This window comes from Camelus dromedarius, chromosome 8 (assembly GCF_036321535.1).
Source record: "Camelus dromedarius isolate mCamDro1 chromosome 8, mCamDro1.pat, whole genome shotgun sequence".
Classification (NCBI taxonomy): domain Eukaryota; kingdom Metazoa; phylum Chordata; class Mammalia; order Artiodactyla; family Camelidae; genus Camelus; species Camelus dromedarius.
The window spans coordinates 21,733,884-21,751,589 of NC_087443.1; the positions used below are offsets into that span (position 1 = coordinate 21,733,884).

At 43.6% G+C, this 17,706-nt stretch overlaps 1 long non-coding RNA gene across 1 annotated transcript; it reads left to right on the forward strand.

The window, feature by feature from the left end:
* Positions 1-13,612: 13,612 nt before the first annotated feature.
* LOC135321864 (uncharacterized) lies at positions 13,613-15,115 on the forward strand. The gene is made up of 2 exons (XR_010382042.1): positions 13,613-13,665; positions 14,092-15,115. It is a non-coding gene; the product is annotated as an uncharacterized LOC135321864 (long non-coding RNA).
* Positions 15,116-17,706: the final 2,591 nt, after the last annotated feature.

Sequence of the window (17,706 nt, forward strand, 5' to 3'; positions counted from 1 at the left end):
ACATGAATATTCGTAATAGCTTTATTCATAGTGGCCAGAATCTGGAAATAATATAAATGTCCATCAACAGGTAACTGGATAAATAAATGATTGTATATCCACACGGTGGTGTACTGTGCAGGAAAAGGGAGAAAAGAATAAAGAATGAATTATCGATACACACAACGTGGTTGAATCTCAGAAACAATCTGCTGAGCAAAAGCAGCCAGACAGAAAAGAGTACATACTGTACGTTCCATTTATACAAAATTTAGGAAAAACAAATCTATATTTAGAGAAAGAAGATATATGATTTCTTGGATCTGAGAGTGGTGGATGGAGATCACTTGGGAATGGGCACAAGGGAACCTTTAGGGATGATAAAAATGTTCTGTATCTCGATTGTGGTACTGGTTACATGTGGGTATGTATTTTTCTAATCTCATAAAATTATACTCCTAAAATGGGAACATTTTATTATACATAAATTATGCTTTAATTGAGCTGATTTTTAAAATTTCAAATTGGTTTTCAAAATATATGCAATTCAGATCACAAAGGCCTATCTCTCTAATAATAAAGAACTCCTAAAAATGAAGAAGTCAAAGAGCAACAATTGATGCAGAAAATTTCTGGGAAAAAAGGCAAACATACAGTTTTTAGAAAAAGCAATACAAACTGCCCTTAAACATATGAAAAAAAGTGTTCACTTATAAAAAGAGAATGCAAATCTAACCCACACTGAGGCTGCATTTCTCACCTATCAGATTGGCAAAAATTCAAGACTGATGGCACATTCTCTGAGCCTGTGGGAAAACACTCATGCATGAGAGTCACGTATGCATGCAGCTGGTCCACGAGCAAACTGCTACCTTCCCCAAAGAAGGAAATTTGAAAATTTTTAGTGGAGCCTATCCACGAAAATTACAAATGCACATACATTTTGACCCAGCAATTCCACTTTTGAGAATGTATCTGACAGATATTCCTACATAGGGGCAAAATGATGTGTGTACAAGTTTATTTACTATAAGACTGTTTTTAATAGTAAAATATTGGAAACTCCTTAAGTATCCATCTAAGGGTGTTGGATTAAATAAACCATGGTTCATTTCTATAGGGGTGCAAGTATTAGAAAAAAAAAGAATAAGAAAGCTTTTTATATACTGATATGGAAATTTTTCTAGAAAATATTGTTAAATAAAAAGATGGCACAAAATACAATAAATAACATGCTACCTGTTTTTGTAAGAAAGAGGAAAACTACATAATATAAACCACTTTATGAGGTGTGATTGACATACAAAGAGCTGTACATATGTAATGATACAACTTGATGAGTAATATATACATATCTGTATTTTCTCTTATTTGCATAAATACACACTGGAAGGATTCACAATAAATGAATAAAAATACAGAGAGCAGATGAGGTAATGGGCTGATGGGGACAAATGTGAGCAAGACTTCAAAGCATGGACATTTTTATACTGTTTTTGTATTTGAACCAGGTAAATGTATTACTTATATTTTAAAAATTTAAGAAAAACCCAGCGAGAATGCTATCATCAAATCTAATAAAGATGTAATGAAATTATTTTACACACACACACACACACACACACACACACATATGTCCCATCTGCATCCAAGCAATTATTCATTGCCAGCATCAGAGATCATTTTTCAGTTCATTTTTCTTTAAATCTTCAGTAATTCTGCTATGCATTGCAGAGTAATGTGATGTCTGGGCAGTGACTAGCACAGTGACACAGAAGACTGGGAAAAATCTAGCTGAAGTTGGGTAGAATGGAGCTTTGACTTTCTTTTGAAGCTACCAGCATATGAACCTATCTGTGTCTCTTGGTGGGAGGCAGAGAACATCATTTTCCACTACGGAAGCCATAAAGGCCAGATCCCTGCTTTTCCACCTTCCTTTGCAAATAGGGCATGGACACATATGACCTAGGCTCAGCCATTCAGCTGCATCCTCCCTAGAACCTAAAGTGAGAGCCAGTGGTGTGAAGAATCCTTTCTAGGGTCATCAGCTGCAGCCAGGGTACCACCCAGGTCCTGGGACAGTGTAGGTATCTCAGAAACAGTGGTGGTAGAGAATCCAGGGCTAACAATGGGTCCAATGGTGATGTCCCAGATTCCATGTTGATAGACCAAGTAGATGGAACAGGGACCTCATTTTATGTCACTGGTTTCATTTTACAGCATAATATTTGCTGTGGCTCTGGCTGCATAGCTTCCCTCGGACCTACTTATTTTCTAGGCCAGAGTCTCCAAGTCTCCCCGTATGCATTCTGTGCATTCCATGTACCTTCAATCTCTTAGAGTTGGTATCTGTTGCTTGCAACTAATAAGCCTGATTCAGGCATCTGGATTTTGTCAGAGTTTCTCTGGATAGAAATCAGAGCAAGTAAGGAAACCCCAACCTAGAAGGGATCTCCAGGCCTGCACTGCTGGTGGAAAAGAAAGAGATATGAGGCTACAGAAATCCTATCAATCGTAGAGAGAGGGAGGGGGAGGGGGGAGAGAGAGAGAGAGAGAGAGTGTGTGTGTGTGTGTGTGTGTGTGTGTGTGTCTCATAGGACAGAGTTGGGGTAGGGGTCAGACATGAGAACACAGGAGGCTTTCTTGAGAAGAGGCTGCTGGACCTGGGTCCTGGCCTCGGCTGGGAGGGAAGCTTTGATGGGTACATGCAGGTCATAGTTTCAGCCAATGAACAACTGGAAGTAAAAACTTGAGAGTGGGTGTAGGATAGAGAATCCATGAAAGTAAACATTCACATAGTTACAGTGTGTGCACGTATAATTTTTTTTTATAACAACCATGAATTCATATATTGCTTTTGAAAATTTTTTAAAAGACAGATGGGAAAAGGATTCAGCCATGAAGGTTTGTGTGACTGCTCCTCTGTATATATCCAACGATACTTCCACTATATCTGACTCATTTCTTCATTTAATACATATTCACTGAGCAGATCAAAAAAGTGAGCTAAACATGTGCATCTAATCATGCCTCTGGAAACCTCAATAAAACTACAGGAAGAGTATTTATAATTATTTTTTATTTGGGTCTATATTTTTTATTGTGGTAAAATATACATAATACAAATTTCATTTAACCATTTTTAAGCATACAGTTCAGTGGCATCAAGTATACTCATAATATTGTTCAACCATCATCACCATCCATTTCCAGAACTTTTTCATCTTTCCAAATGGAAACCCCAGACCCATTACACACTAACTCCAAGTTCTTTCCTCCCTCCAACCCTGGTATCTCTAGTCTATTTTCCATCTCTACAAATTTGCCTGTTCTATGTACCTCATATAAATGGGATCATACAATATTTGTCTTTTTGTGTCTGGCTCATTTCACTTAGCATCGTGTTTTCAAGGTTCATCCATGTTGCAGCATGTGTCAGAATCTCCTTCCATTTTGAGGGGCAAATAACATTCCATTGTAGAGATATACTGATTTTTGTTTACCCAGTTCATCTGTTGTTGGACACTTGGGTGTTTCCACCTTTTGGCTGTTGTGAATAATTCTGCTGTGAACATTGGTGTTCGGATATGTGCTCAAATTCCTGCTCTTAGTTCTTCTGGGTACAGGCCCTGAAGTGGCCTGTTTGGATCATATGGTAATTCCAGATTTGACTTTGTGAGGAACAGCCATACTATTTTCTACAGCAACTGCATTGTTTTATGTTCCTACCAGCTGTGTATGAGGGTTCCAAGTTCTTCACATCCTCACCAACACTTATTTTTTATTTCTTAAAAAAAATAATATCCATCTTCACGTGGTAGCTCAGTGCAATGTAATTACTTCTGAGTGCATAACCTCGCAAAGCCAGGGACGTACACCCAAGCCTGTCTGACTGACCTTTCCACGCCACATCCTGGCCCTTCTGAGGCCCAAGCACGTTTGTTTTAACCAAGCAGAAGGCTTCCCAACATGGCAGGACTTAGCTTAGACGTGCAGTGTTTGGTATTGATGGCATGTATCTCATTTTTAGGCCCACACCCTGGAATCTTGCTTCAGGAACAATGGGAAAATAAGACTCAAGAAAGACTAACTTTAATATATGAAGATGTCCATCGCAGCATTTGCTTATAAAAGTAAAAGAAAATCTAAAATAACATAAATGTACAACAACAGGTATATGCCAGATAAATCCCAGTGTATCTTTTCAGTGGCTCTTATGCCATGATTAAAGAATGATAATTATGAAGGCTTTGTTGAATCATCGCACCACTGAAAAACACTTAAGTGGAGAAAATGGCCTATAGCTGTAGTAAAATAATATGAAGTTACATGAACAAGGCCAGAAAACACACTCCAAAAAAAAAGTTGCTATGTTAGGATGTGGGATTATAGGTTATTTTCTTTGTTAAAAACATCACTCATGTCCTTTTATTGTATTTCCAGTAAGAAAAAGGAAAGGACAAAGTGAAGCAGACACTTCCCTGAGCTGCCTGATGAGTGACAACCAAATATATAACTGACACAAAACATTGTGTAAGTTTAAGGTGTACAGTGTGTTGATTTGCTGCATTTATATTGATATACAATTGCTACTGTGACGTAAGCATCATTATTACCGAAGTATCATTTCTTCTAGTGGTGGGAACAGTTAAAGATTCAGTTTCAGCAGATGTGATGTTCATAATATGGTACTGTTGTCTATAATCACTGCACTGTGCACTTGTCTATAATATGATATCATTGCCTATAATCACTGTACAAGTAAACTGTAGGGCTTACTTATCTACCATTTGCAAGTCTGTACCTTTATGTAGGATCTCTCCTAATTTCCCCCACCCCCAGCTCCTGGTAACCATCATTCCACTCTATTTCTTCAAATTTGGTTTTTCAGATTCCACATATGAGAGATATCAGACAGTATTTGTCTTTCTCTGTCTGACTTAACATAATATCCCCAAGGTCCATCCATGCTGTAGCAAATGGCAGGGTTTTCTTTTTTCTTATGGCTGAAGAGTATTCTATTTTATATATGCATATATAAATATTATAGGAGAAAACATTATAGAGTAGAATAGTATTCTATTTATAATAGAATCATATACATATATATATATATATGTTATCTTTTTTATCTATTCATTTTTTGACAGACACAGGTTGTTTCTGTACTTTGGCTGTTGTGAATAATGTTGCTTTGAACAAGGGAGTGCAAATATCTCTTCAATATCAGTTTTCACTCTTGTCAGGCAGCACATCTCACTGTGATTCTGACATTTATTCTGAACCCTCTGCTGGCACTTTTTGCCTAGTTACATCCTGCGATGGGTTCCAAGAAAGGTGTGATTAAAACATGGTGTCCAAATAGGAGGCCTCGACAAATGTGTCACTTTTGGATGGAAACCCGTGAGGAAGGTTTTGACAGCTGGTTGATGGGAGTATCCTAATCCTCACACTTCTCCATGTATTAAACAACCACTAGATGCTACCGTAGGCTGTGATCCTCTTCCCAGACAGGCAATGTTTGCCTTTCCTCCTTCCTGTGGGAAAATGACAAGCACATTTAAATGTTAAGTGTTAGGACACACTCTATGTGTTTTTAATGCCAGGTAAAGCCCAGCAAATTGGAAGCATCACCTTTGCTACGTCTTTTGAGCAGTGAGTTGAAACTAAGGTCTACCGAGTGTCCTCTCTAGGCCAGGCACTCTTTATTCACTTTCCATTTAATCTCTGCTCTCCACCCATCTCCACCCACTGGCTGCCCCCTAGAGGCTGACCTGTTAAGACAGCATCAGCCAGCTCCTTCCTCCTCTGGCTTCTGCTAGGGTTTGGCCAATAGGGAGCATCAGCAGGAGGTGGCACACGGAAGAGAGAGCATCTGAGGTGTTTGTTCCCCAGTTCCCACTGAAGAACCCCTACTGACTGGCTGCATCCAGCCACCGAGGGTCTCACCTTCCACTCAGCCTCTCTGTCTCCAGGTTTTGTCCTTCAGGCCCAGGGGAGATGACAGCCCTATTGTTCCTAGTTCCTAGTCTCTACTCCCAGAGGACCACACTGTCCCTGATGGTTATTCTACACCCTACTCACACCTTTGTAAATTGTCCCTTTATGAAACCCTCCTCAAATTACCCAACCGAGTGTGTCATCTGTTTTCTGCCAGGATCCTGACCAATATCATCCCTGAAGAGATAGGGAGTAACCTACCTAAGTTTAAGAGTCCGTGGGTGGCATAAGCAGGCTGGGGAACAGGTCTGTCTGCATACTTTGCCAGGTCAGACTGCGCTGCCCATGAAGGAGGCTCCTTGAGTAGTGGGCCAGTTGGGCACCCGGCACGAGGTCTAGCCCTGGGCATGGGGAACGGACTCTTCTCCTGCTCCATGCCCTAGGCTGCTGCACATCCAGAGCTCATTCTTCCTTTGTATTTCCTGAAGTTGGTGTATGTCCTCTTCATTATTCAAACACTAAATATTTGCCCAGGAAGTCTTTTTCGCAGAGCCCAGAGCAACCTCCCTAATGGCTCTTGTGGTGGTTTGCAAAACATGGCCACAAATTCTCGAGATTCTCTCCATCAGGAGTGGAGTCTAATTCCCCTTCCTTTGAATATGGTTTGCCCCTAGTAATTTGCTTCTAACAAATAGAATACAAAGGAAGTGATGCAGCATGACTTCCGAGGCGAGTTCATAAAAGCAGATCGGCTTCTGCCTGCCTCTCTCCTCTTGGGACGCTCATTTATGAGATCCAACTGCCAGGCTGTGAGGAGTCCACATGGAGAGACCGCATTCAGGTGTTGGCAGCTGAAACCCCAGCTGAGGTTCTAGCCATGGGAAAGCCTTCAGGTCCCAGCCGTGATTTGACTACAATTACATGAGAGATGCCATCAAGAACTCCTGAGCTGAGGTAGGCAGGAACTGAGAAAAAAAATAAAATAAAATGGTTGCCATTGTTTTAAGTCACTAAGTTTTGGGTTGGTGTGTGACAAAGCAATAGAAAATTTGTTAACTCCTTTCTGTGTAGGAGTGGTGGATTTACCAATATTGATTCTTTCTGGGGGATCCAGTGTATTCCGGGAGACCACTCTTCTCTAATTCTCTTTAAAAACTCTCCAGATCTCCAATTATTAGTTCCACAATGATTGTCCTGGATTTTGCTCCTGGATACTTGAAAAGTTGGTAAGTTCTTGGGATCGAATGTGCCTGAATTTTTGTTCAGAACAAGTTCATGTTCTAGGACTTGCTTTTTTCACCAAGTGATGTATTGTTGACAACTTTCCAAGTAAGTAATTATAGATACCCTGCTTTTTAAAAAAAAATCTTCATCAAGGGGGAGGGTATAACTCAAATGGTAGAGTGCATGCTTAGCATATATGAGGTCCTGGGTTCAATCCCCAGTACCTCATCTAAGAATAAATAAATAAATAAACCTAATTACCTCCCTACACACACACACACACACACACACACACACACACACACACACACACACACACACACACACACAAGTCACAGTAATAAACTCAGTTTTTAAAAGTTTTCCCAAGCTGAATATGCCACCAGATAACACCCACATACTACTGGATAATTTATTAATTCATTCATTTATACATTCATTCTCTCACTTGTTTATTTAAAAAACCACAAAATATTCACTACATGCCTAGGGGTAGTTTTGAGAATATCAAGAACGTTTTTGAATGCTAAGTCTGATTTTTATAGAGATCATTTTTGCTTAAGTTAATCAGAGCTGGGTTTTTGTTTTGCAACAAAGAGCCCTGAATAGAACCGCAATTCCTATGAGGTGTGAGGTGTAAGCAAGAGACTCTCAGGGAAATGGAGAGAATCGAAAACTGGTCATCTTCCCTTAATTGGGGTTAAGATAATTGTGGTAGGCAGCCTTTAAGATGGCTCCCAAAGATCCCTGCCTCCTGCTATTCATGCTATTTTATAAACTGGACCTAGTGACATTCTTCTAACGAATATTCTAATATGGCAAAAGTGATGGGATATCACTTCCACGATGAGATTACAAGAGACTGTGACTTCGTTTTGCCCCATTGTCTTCTATATTTGCACTTCTTAATGAAGCAAACTGACATGTTGGAGAGGTCCAAATGACAAGGAACTGAGGGGGACTGAATCATGTCAACAACCATGTGAGCTTGAATATGGATCCTTTTCCATCAAGCCTTCAGATGAGATCACAGCCTCAACTGACACCTTGATTGCCACCTTGTGAGAGACCCTGACATACAGGATGCATATAGATTGTGCCCAAATTCCTGACTCACAGATACCACAAGATAATTGCTTGTTGTTTTAAGCCCCTAAGTTGCAGGGTAATTTGTTATTCACCAATAGATAACTAACTCAGTAATTATTTAGGGATGGGAACTTGCAAGTTATGGCATGTGATGATGAAATAAGTAATTTAACTGTTGCTTAGGGTTGCCTGTAATAAAGTATCCATTGAGGCAAGGCTCTGGGGAACCCAGTAGCTGACACCAAAAACCAGTATATAGAAAATAAGGAATTCAAGGACTATGGCTGATGCCATTGCTTTGAATTCTGCTGGACAATTTAAGGTAAGAGATTGATAAGCACAAGTTCATGAATTCTTCCCCTTCCACTTCTTTTTACTTTTACTTTTCCATTCTCTTCTCTTCCCTTACCGTCTTGAAAAATTCAATCCTATTGGCATTAGCAGAACAGAGCAAGGAAGGCATTTGTGCCTGGAGTGGAAGGAACTCTGGAGGCACAGAGTGACTGGTGACTGAATTGGGTAAGGAGGGCATGTGTATAGGAGGGCTACCTGGCATGGAGAGTCTGAACTTGAGCTGACTGAGGAGGGTGTTACCCTAAGAAGGTGACCTAACATAGGTGTTAGAGCCCAAGAAGGGTGAGAAGGACAGCACTGCCAAGGAGTAGTTCAGTGAGGGCATCATAGCCTGAGCATGATACTGAATGTGTATTAGTTATCTCTTGCTACATAAGAAATGACCCCTAAATTTGATCCCTACGTTAGAACAATGATCTTTTACTGTCTTAGTTTCTGTGGGTCAGGAATTGAGACAGGGCACAGCAGGAATGGCTTGTCTCTGTTCTGTGATGTGTGGAGCCCTGGCTGGCAGACTCGATGGACAGAGGGCTGAAATCATCTGAGGGCTTGGCTGAGGCTGGGAGATCTGCTTCTAAAGTGGTTCACTTCATGCTTGTGAAGTCAGTGTTAACAAGTTGGTTTCTTTCCATGTGGGCCTATCCAGATGTGGCTCCCTCCAAAAGACTATTGAGTGTCCTCACAACATGGCAGCTAGCTTCCCTGAGAGCCAGGGATCCCAGAGAGTAAGCCAGGAAGAAGTGATCCTTTTTATGACCTAGTCTAGAAAGTCATATGATATTGTTTCTAGCACATTTTATTCATTAGAAGTGAGATGCTAAATCCAGCCCACAGTCAAGGAGAGGGAAATTAGGTCACCTTATTTTTTTTTTTTTTTTTAGTGGAGGTATTGGGGATCGAACCCAGGACCTCATGCTTGCTAAGCGTACACTCTACCACTGAGCTATACCCACCTTCCTTGGTCCACCTTTCAATAGGAGGATTATCAAAGAATTTGAAGACATATTTAAAGACCACCATAGAAGACATGGAGGGGCAGCCTGGTGTACGGTCTCACAGTCTGAGCAGAGTGAGGGGGGTATACACACAGAGGGGAAGCTAGTGTGGGTTTCCAGAGCCTGAGCAGGATGAAGAAGACATCCATGTAGAAGAGAGAGACTGGTGTGGGGAGTTGGGGCCCAAGTGTGTTTGATGAAGACATCTGTGCTTCTGTGGGGAGGAAGCAGTGGTGAAGATAGTTTGCATATAGAGGATTGATCACATGAGTGAGCTTTTACGGATAATTGGAGTTTCTCACTGTCAGAAGAGTGAGTTACAAATATGAAAAGAGAGAAAAATAACATAAATCGTGTGATATTGGAGGTATGAGTGTGAACTCACAGTTTTCAGAATAGATAGATAGATGTGTGTGTGTGTCCGTTTCGTATTGCTGTCTAGGGGACCTGGAAGAGCAGAGTCCTAATAGCCATGAGCATACCTAGCACCCAGAAATACTATTCCTGTAAAAAAGAACCAGTGTTCCTTAGAGAAATGGCAGATTCCAGGCTTAGAGCAGGGAATATACAAGATAAGTTCAAAACATCTTTTTGCCCCAGAAAGCAAGGGTTTGCTCAAAGAATGTTGGGAACATATCTAAAAGACCTATGAACCAGAATCCTGCTGACCAAATCTGGGACAATTTGAGCCAGTCAAAGGAAATAATGACATTAGGAAAGTAAAACCCATTAAAATAAAATAGGGAAGCATGAGTCTATACTATATATATTAATGAACAAGTAAACTAATGAGGAATGGACCATTTACAGAGGTTCAAAGTATCCACAAAATACTTGTTAATTTCAAAGGGGAAAATGCGACTTTACAGTGGAGATTCCTGGCAGACACTATCTTACTTAAGTGGTCAAAGCAAATATCGCCAGTGATAATGACAAATCAGAATCATGCACCATCTGATTGGTGCAGATAGAAGCACACAGTAGCACTTTGGTGATAACCCCGATCTAATCACGAGGAAACAGCAGACAAAACCAAAATTGGGAGCTACAACAAAATAACTGAACTCTAACCTCCCCAAAATGTCAAGGATACAAAAAGCTAGAGAAAGACAGAATTGTTCCAGAGTAAAGATTAAAAGGACATGACACTAAAAGCCGTGTGCCAGGGAGGAGGGCATAGCTCAAATGGTAGACATATGCTTGGCATGCACGTGGTCCTGGATTCAACCCCAGTACTTCCATTAAAAAAAATTATAAAAAAGAATAGAAGCAAGGTGCCCAGTCTGCACTGGATCCTATTATTCTCAAGGACATTACTAAGACATTTGGCAAAACTTGAATGGAGTCTGAGGATTAGATGGTGGTAATGTTGATTTCCTGACTTTAATGTAAGTGGCTTTTTTTGTAGGAAATACACCCTAACTTAGTGTTACATGAAAGAAGTAGGCTCTAGTATCTTAAGCATCCATAATATAATATGAATTAACTCTCCCTGAGCATAATGATACTAATTACATGCCATTCTTGGGGGGAACTGGAATAAATTGTCACTCAAATCATATTCTCCTCTTCTGTCATTAAGGTGAGGACCCTGGTTGAGAAAGGCTACACTTTAGTATTATAAGATGATCATGTTAGCAACTTCCTCTCAAATAGTTCCGGGAAGAAAATAAAAGTAAGTCTGAGATCGTTTTGAGGTTAAAGGAGAGAAAGAAATAAAATGTTATAAAAATCTTTTTGGCTTTAGGCACGATAAAAACCTCTATTTGCAAGTATTCCATTCCTTTAAAAATACAGAGGAAAATATTTGGATAAAGTATAAAATCACAGGAAACGATGCCAAAGTCTGATAAAATGGAGGAGAAATTGGTGACACACAGTTACAAAGTTAGAGACTCACCACATCAAATTTCCCTTGAACCCTCTGCCCACTGTTTTTGCTCCATAAGTTAATAGCTAGCTCAGAAATTTCATGTTATATACAGTCTTACCTCTGCTCACTTCATATAACGGTGAAATCATTTATTTAATAAAAACAATATCAGAGAAAGGGATTGCCTCCAGAGAACACAGTAGGAAAACCATTTGCTCAAAGTGACTGAGAATTCTTTGAGAAATGAAATCACATAACCTGGGATTGTGCTAAAAGAATCTCTCACCTCTTGTAGCCACATGGCTGAGGTAGCCAAAAATCAGACCCAAAATCTGAGCAGTAATTTGATAAATTACACTCTTAGTTGAATTCATAGCCTTGCTGTTTCTTACAAGGCAGTGATAAGGATTCTCAAAAGTGCAGTGAGGTTCTCACTACTCCTAACCACACTCAGCCTCATTTGTCTGAGGAGTCACCTGCTTGAAGACCGTTTAGAGACTCCGGAGCGAGTTACTTGCAAGAGGCCAATCCCACCTGGTGCTGGATCTACACCTACTACAAGAACAATGGTTCTCAGCCTTGGCTACATACTGAATCACCGAGAGAGGCTTAAAAAATACTGTTATCTCTGGCTTGCATGGCTAGGAATTTTGATTTAATTTTTCTGGGGTCCAGTTTAATTTGGGTCTTAGCAGCTCCCAAAGAGATTCTAACTTGCAGCCAAGATTGAGAACTACTGAACCATAGAGATCAGACCCAGCATGTCCAGAAGTCAGGTTGCAACATAAAACCCAGGAGCAGCCTTCTATGCAAAAAGATTTCAAGATTAGCTAATTCACATCAGCAGCTTACATTATTTGGAATTCTTCTGCATGGGAGATTTGCTGCTTCTTTCCCATTTGTTTATTTCTTCAATCATTTGTATCAGCATGGACTCATGGATATTTATTTTATATTTTGGGTCACCATCCAACACTACCTTTATTGTTCAAATTGCTCCAGCTTTAGCCATTGGAAACTCTTTCAATTGGCTTCTGGGTCCCTTTGCCACCCCCAGAATTGTGGAGTTTTGTTTTTCTATGCTTCCTTACTTTCTGGCACTACAAGATGCTCCAGGCTTATCTTGTACATTTGTTTCCCCAGTCCTAGAATCAGCATTTCTCCAAGGGGCCCTGGCTCCTTTTATTGGACAATGGAATGAAACCAAGATCTGAGAGCTAGGTGTAATTTTTATATCCCGCTACCCTAAAACAAATAAAGCCCCCAAATTAAATTTTAAAAAACCTGAGTTCCCAGGGCCAACAACCCCAGACTGGCACATGCCCAACCTTAGAATCGCTTTCCTGGATGTCCTTTGAGAGTTTGAGTTGGAGGCTGTCCTGACCATCATCTGATTGGTAACCTTCCTTCAGGTGGGCAATGGCCTGGTTCTGGTGGGCACTGATAAAACTAACAAATGATGGTGTAGTAAGTACTCGAAGAGAGGAAAGTAAAGATGCACAGAAGGAGAAATTAATGCGGTGGGGAGGAGCTGAAAGAAATTTCAAGCCTTGAGAGCTGCTCAGAAAGTACTGCTTGAGCCCAGACACTGAGCCTGTCATCTCTTAGACCCCACGCTCCCGGTACCCCTAACCCGACCTGCCACCTGGCCCACAGCAATCCTCCATCAGCATCCTGCTGATGGTCCCACTCCACTGAGCTCAGAGCAGCCCACAGAGTATTAGCAGAGCCCTCAGTTTGGGAAGCCCGGAAGCAGTTCTCCAGCCCTGCTGCTTGTCCTAGGCAGAAGAATACTGCCAAGTTTCTGACACCTAAGAATCTACTCTGTGGGCCTTCTGGGGATTTCTGAATTATCCTTGGTGACATCCCCACTGAAAGCAGCATTTGGGAGATGACCTCCAAGGTGAAGTTATTAAAGGGGTCCTCCAGTCAGCGCTGGACTAATGGAGGTGAAGAGGGCACAGAGAAGAGCAAAGTCAAGGCCCTGTCCCAGGATCGTGCCAGTCATGGGGACTGAGACAAACTCAACGAAGGCAAAGGCTAGGAGGCAGCTGGCTCCAGGTCAGAAGGTTCAACCAGTTGCTGTAGCAGTTGTGAGGTGATGACCCCTGGCTGGGTGGAGGGTGGTGGGGGAGAGCTGCAAGGGAAGGGGGGTGGGCATTCCTGTAGGCAGCTCACTGCTAACAAAGACACCGAAGCTGGACTGCCCAGGTACAAGTAGGCCAGCTTGGCAGGAGAAAGGGAATAAGCAGGGAAGTGGAGTCTGGGGAGCTTTTGAAATGGGATTCTTAAATCTGGGCCTGGATAGATTTCCTGGCCTGGAGCCTGAAACCGGGTGCAAAGTTGGGGGATCGCATTTTTCAGGGCACAGAATTAACAGAGCATATCCTTTTTTCAAAGGTTGAAACCAGTGAGTCTCTGCACCTGTCAGGAGATCCACTGCGGCTTCTGATCAGAGACATAAAACTCAGAAGCTGCCTGGGATCGGACCTTACAGTTTATCCAAGAGGCTTTAAGTCTCCTGGCCCTTAACTCACTGGGGCCTCCTAAAGCTCTTTCGGGAGGGGGAAAGGGGGCCTGGTATTATTGTCCTCATTTTACTAAAACTGACAATTCATTCCCTTTCTACAATCCCAGGGATCCTCTTGGAGGTGTCTCCGTGATTCCAGAGAAAATGGTGCACAGACTGAGGTGAGTTCGGGAGAAGACCCGGCATGCAAACATTCTCCTGGGGAGACCTGGTCTCGAGGGAAGCCACGGCCTGGGGAAGCCTAGGACGCACGCGGCTAATTACAACTGAGACTACAACTTTGTAGAATGCCGTCGGGGGTCACTGAGAGGCCACGGACCCGGAGTCCTCCGATTTGCCATGTCGATCAGCTTCAGCGGGACCAAGATAGCAATGCATAAGTCAGGGAGGAGGAAAGGGGAGCGTAGCAAACCGCGCAGGAACCGTCCAGCTGGCGTCAGAGCCAGGGGCAGCGCGGTGCAAGGCTGGGTGGGCTCTGCGCCTGGCCTGGGGCGCCCAGGGCCGGCTGCAGACTGCGGGTCCGCTCCTACACTTCCTTCTTGAGCTGCACATGCCGCACCTCGATGGGACGCAGCGGGAGGGAAGCACGGAGGTGCGGGGTGTCCATTTGGACTTAAAGCCCTCAGATACGGAGATTAAAGCCCAGGTGGCGGTGGACTGGCCAATCCTGCTATCGCTAGCCGCCTCCCAGCGGCTCCCGAGCATTGCGAGGGACAGCAGAGCCAGTGCGCTTGGGCAAAGGCGGCTGCCCGGCTTTCTTCCGCCAGCAGGAGTCCAAGGACCCGCCTTCGTTCATAGAAACCCATCCGTTCCCCCGGCCGCGGCCGGATAGCACCGCGTAGCCGCCCGGCTGTTGATTAGTCCAGGAAATGTCCGCGAGGTCATCCGCACAACAAAGGCGGCCCCAAGCGGCGCCTTCAGTCTTGTAAATACCCGGCCGGGTCCCCGGGCGAAGCGGAGCCCCGGGAGAGGAGCAGCCCAAGGATCCCGCCGCTACTCCGCTCCCCTCCCCCACGACTTTGGCGAGCATTCATTTGAAATGTTAATGTTTTGAAGCTTCCCTCTGTGCCCGGATCTGTCTCCTTGAAAGCGGGCTGAAGCCTCTGGGGTTAATAAACAAACCGGCATTTGGCTTGGGTGAGAGCCGGGTAAATAGTTGTTGGTCTAAAAGAGAAAAACAGGTGTACCAGGACAAATGTGGGTAAATTATTACACAGCCCCGGCCACTCGCTTTAAAAAGATTGCTTTGTGCACCGATTCCAGGAGTTGGAGAAGTGTCCTCAATTCACAGACCCTTATTTGCACCCTCCAGGCTGAGGGCCCCAGCCGTGCGTCTTTCCGCCGGCGCCTGGCTAGGAGGAATCCGGGTCACAGGTAGAGGGCGGGGCGGGCCCGCGCTCGGGCGGAGCCAAGCCCGGCCCCGCCCAGGAGCTGTCAGGCTGGAACCCCGCCCGCCGCTCTACCGACAACTGGTCGCTAGAATTCCGGATGTCGGCGGGGAAGCCCTGACCCCCGCTATGTTATGTGTCTCTGGCCCGTAGGCCTGTGTCTGCAGCGGGAGGACACATAAGGGGTGTCACAGCCGATTCTTTTTAAATGTCTTGGCCTACGGTTCCCTGTTCACATCCGTAGTTGTCGGGTTATTGCCAAAACAGCACCATGTTGGATTCTTTGCCACTAGCAATGGTAATAGTATCCGCGAACGCTTTGGCAGCGCTGACACCGCCAGGCACTCTTCAAAGCCCTTCACAAGGATTAATTTGTGAGGAGACGACTCAAGTCATCGACGCGCTTCTTTCTAGAACGGGTACATCACCTATTCTCCACACGTCCTCTCCAAGTGAGAGCAAATTGGGGCACGCGCACAGGATATGGGGTTCCAATTGTGCAAGTTAGACTGCAAGGGCTCAGGGCTTGTGTGTGCTGTAAAGGGGATGTGGCGGTCACCAGGACGCCATTGTGGTCCTGGAACGATGCCAGGCCCCAACAATTCCCCAGCTTCAACGTTCTTTAATCCATTAAATCCTCCAAGCAGGCGCTGCCCGGTCTTCCAAAAGCATTTCCCTCAAGCTGGGAAAACCCAACAGAGAAATGATCATTTTTCAACCCTGGGAGCCAACAACACTTATACATAATGAAGCAAGCCACACAAAGAAAAGAATTCTTTCCCACCCTCCAGGGAGAGGCCCCTCAGCCCAGGAAATCGTCATGGCTGCCCAAACTACGGGCCAGGCTAGGGTATATTGGGGGTGGGGGTGGGGATTCACTGAGGAGCCCTCCTACCCACCCAAGAGCTGGAGTTTGTTGCTGTAAGAAATCCCAGCCCAGGTTATTCATTAGCATTTCTTAGGAATCCCAATTCCTGTGTTTTCTCTGCCCCAAGTGCCAGTTGTGGGTCCCCTGGGCCAGCTGAGGGACACAGGGAAGGGAGGAAGAACAGCTTATACTAGAGGAGTCCTTTCTCCATCCCAGTAAAAGCATCTGGGTGCAGTCAGAGGACCAAGTGGACAGAGTGTGAAGAGAATGTATATCACTGGTTAAGACAAGGCGTTGCAGCCCCAAACTGGTGAATAAGATTGAATAAGAATAAAATGGTCTTGTAGACACCTGTCTGCCCCTCTACCCTCAGTGTTCATAGATGCATATCTCCTAGGGGCTCCTAGATCTGTTATATCTTCCTGCAAGTACTAGTCCATTCCTGACTCCAACCTGGCTGCTTCCTCTAAACACCCCTGAAGTATCAACCAGATCCTTACTCCTCCAGGCAGGCCTGGACCTCTGGCTTAAAGAACAGCAAAAGGATGGGGTTCCTCTACCTGACCTGATATCAAAGGCCCAGAATAGTGCACGCTTCATACCTGTGACCTTTGGAGAAAGACAGACACCTAAATAATTGGGATGGGGGTATAGCTCAAGTGGTAGAGTGCAATGCTTAGCATGCATGAGGTCCTGGGTCTAATCCTGAGTACCTCCTCTAAAAATAAAGAAATAAACCTAATTGCCTTCCCTCCCCAAAACAAACAAACAAAAACAACAAAAGATAAATAAATAGTTGGGTGACCTTGGGCAAATCATTTATCTTTGACAGTGTTCCTTAAGTTTCCCATCAGCAGAGTAGTCAGGTAATAGAGCATCCCTGAAAAGGAGATACAGGGAAATCTGCATTGTAAACTCAGCATCTGCTCACATGTTCTCCTGAGGCTCTACTATATGGTAGCAGAGATGGTAATGTCATTATCACACTGTCATCTGCCCTGGAAGTAAAATACTTGAAACTGAATCACACTGGCATCCTGGCTAGGGTGAGCAGCAGTCAAAGGCATATTGGCTTTCAGAGCAGGTGACAACCCAGAGGCCTGTCTCAAGTCATTGTAGCCAAGCAGTCAGCTAACACCACCTTACTTTAGGATGGATCTTGCTCCCAGCAGGGTATCCCAGTGCCCCCTGCCCAGGAGATGAGCCCAAGCAGATCTTCACTGACATTCAATAGCCTTATTCTGCTTCCACTGTTTTCATCTCAAAGATATTAATCCCTAGCCTGCCTGTGGCTATCAGAATTCTATTTCAACACTTCCAAGACTAATATATACACTCATATCCATTTTCCAAACTTATTAGAAAAAGGCACAAAACTCCAATTTGACCAAAACTCAATAGGCCTATTTTCTGTATCCACTTTTAAATTAGAACCTATGGAAATACAGAATAGAGGATGACTGACT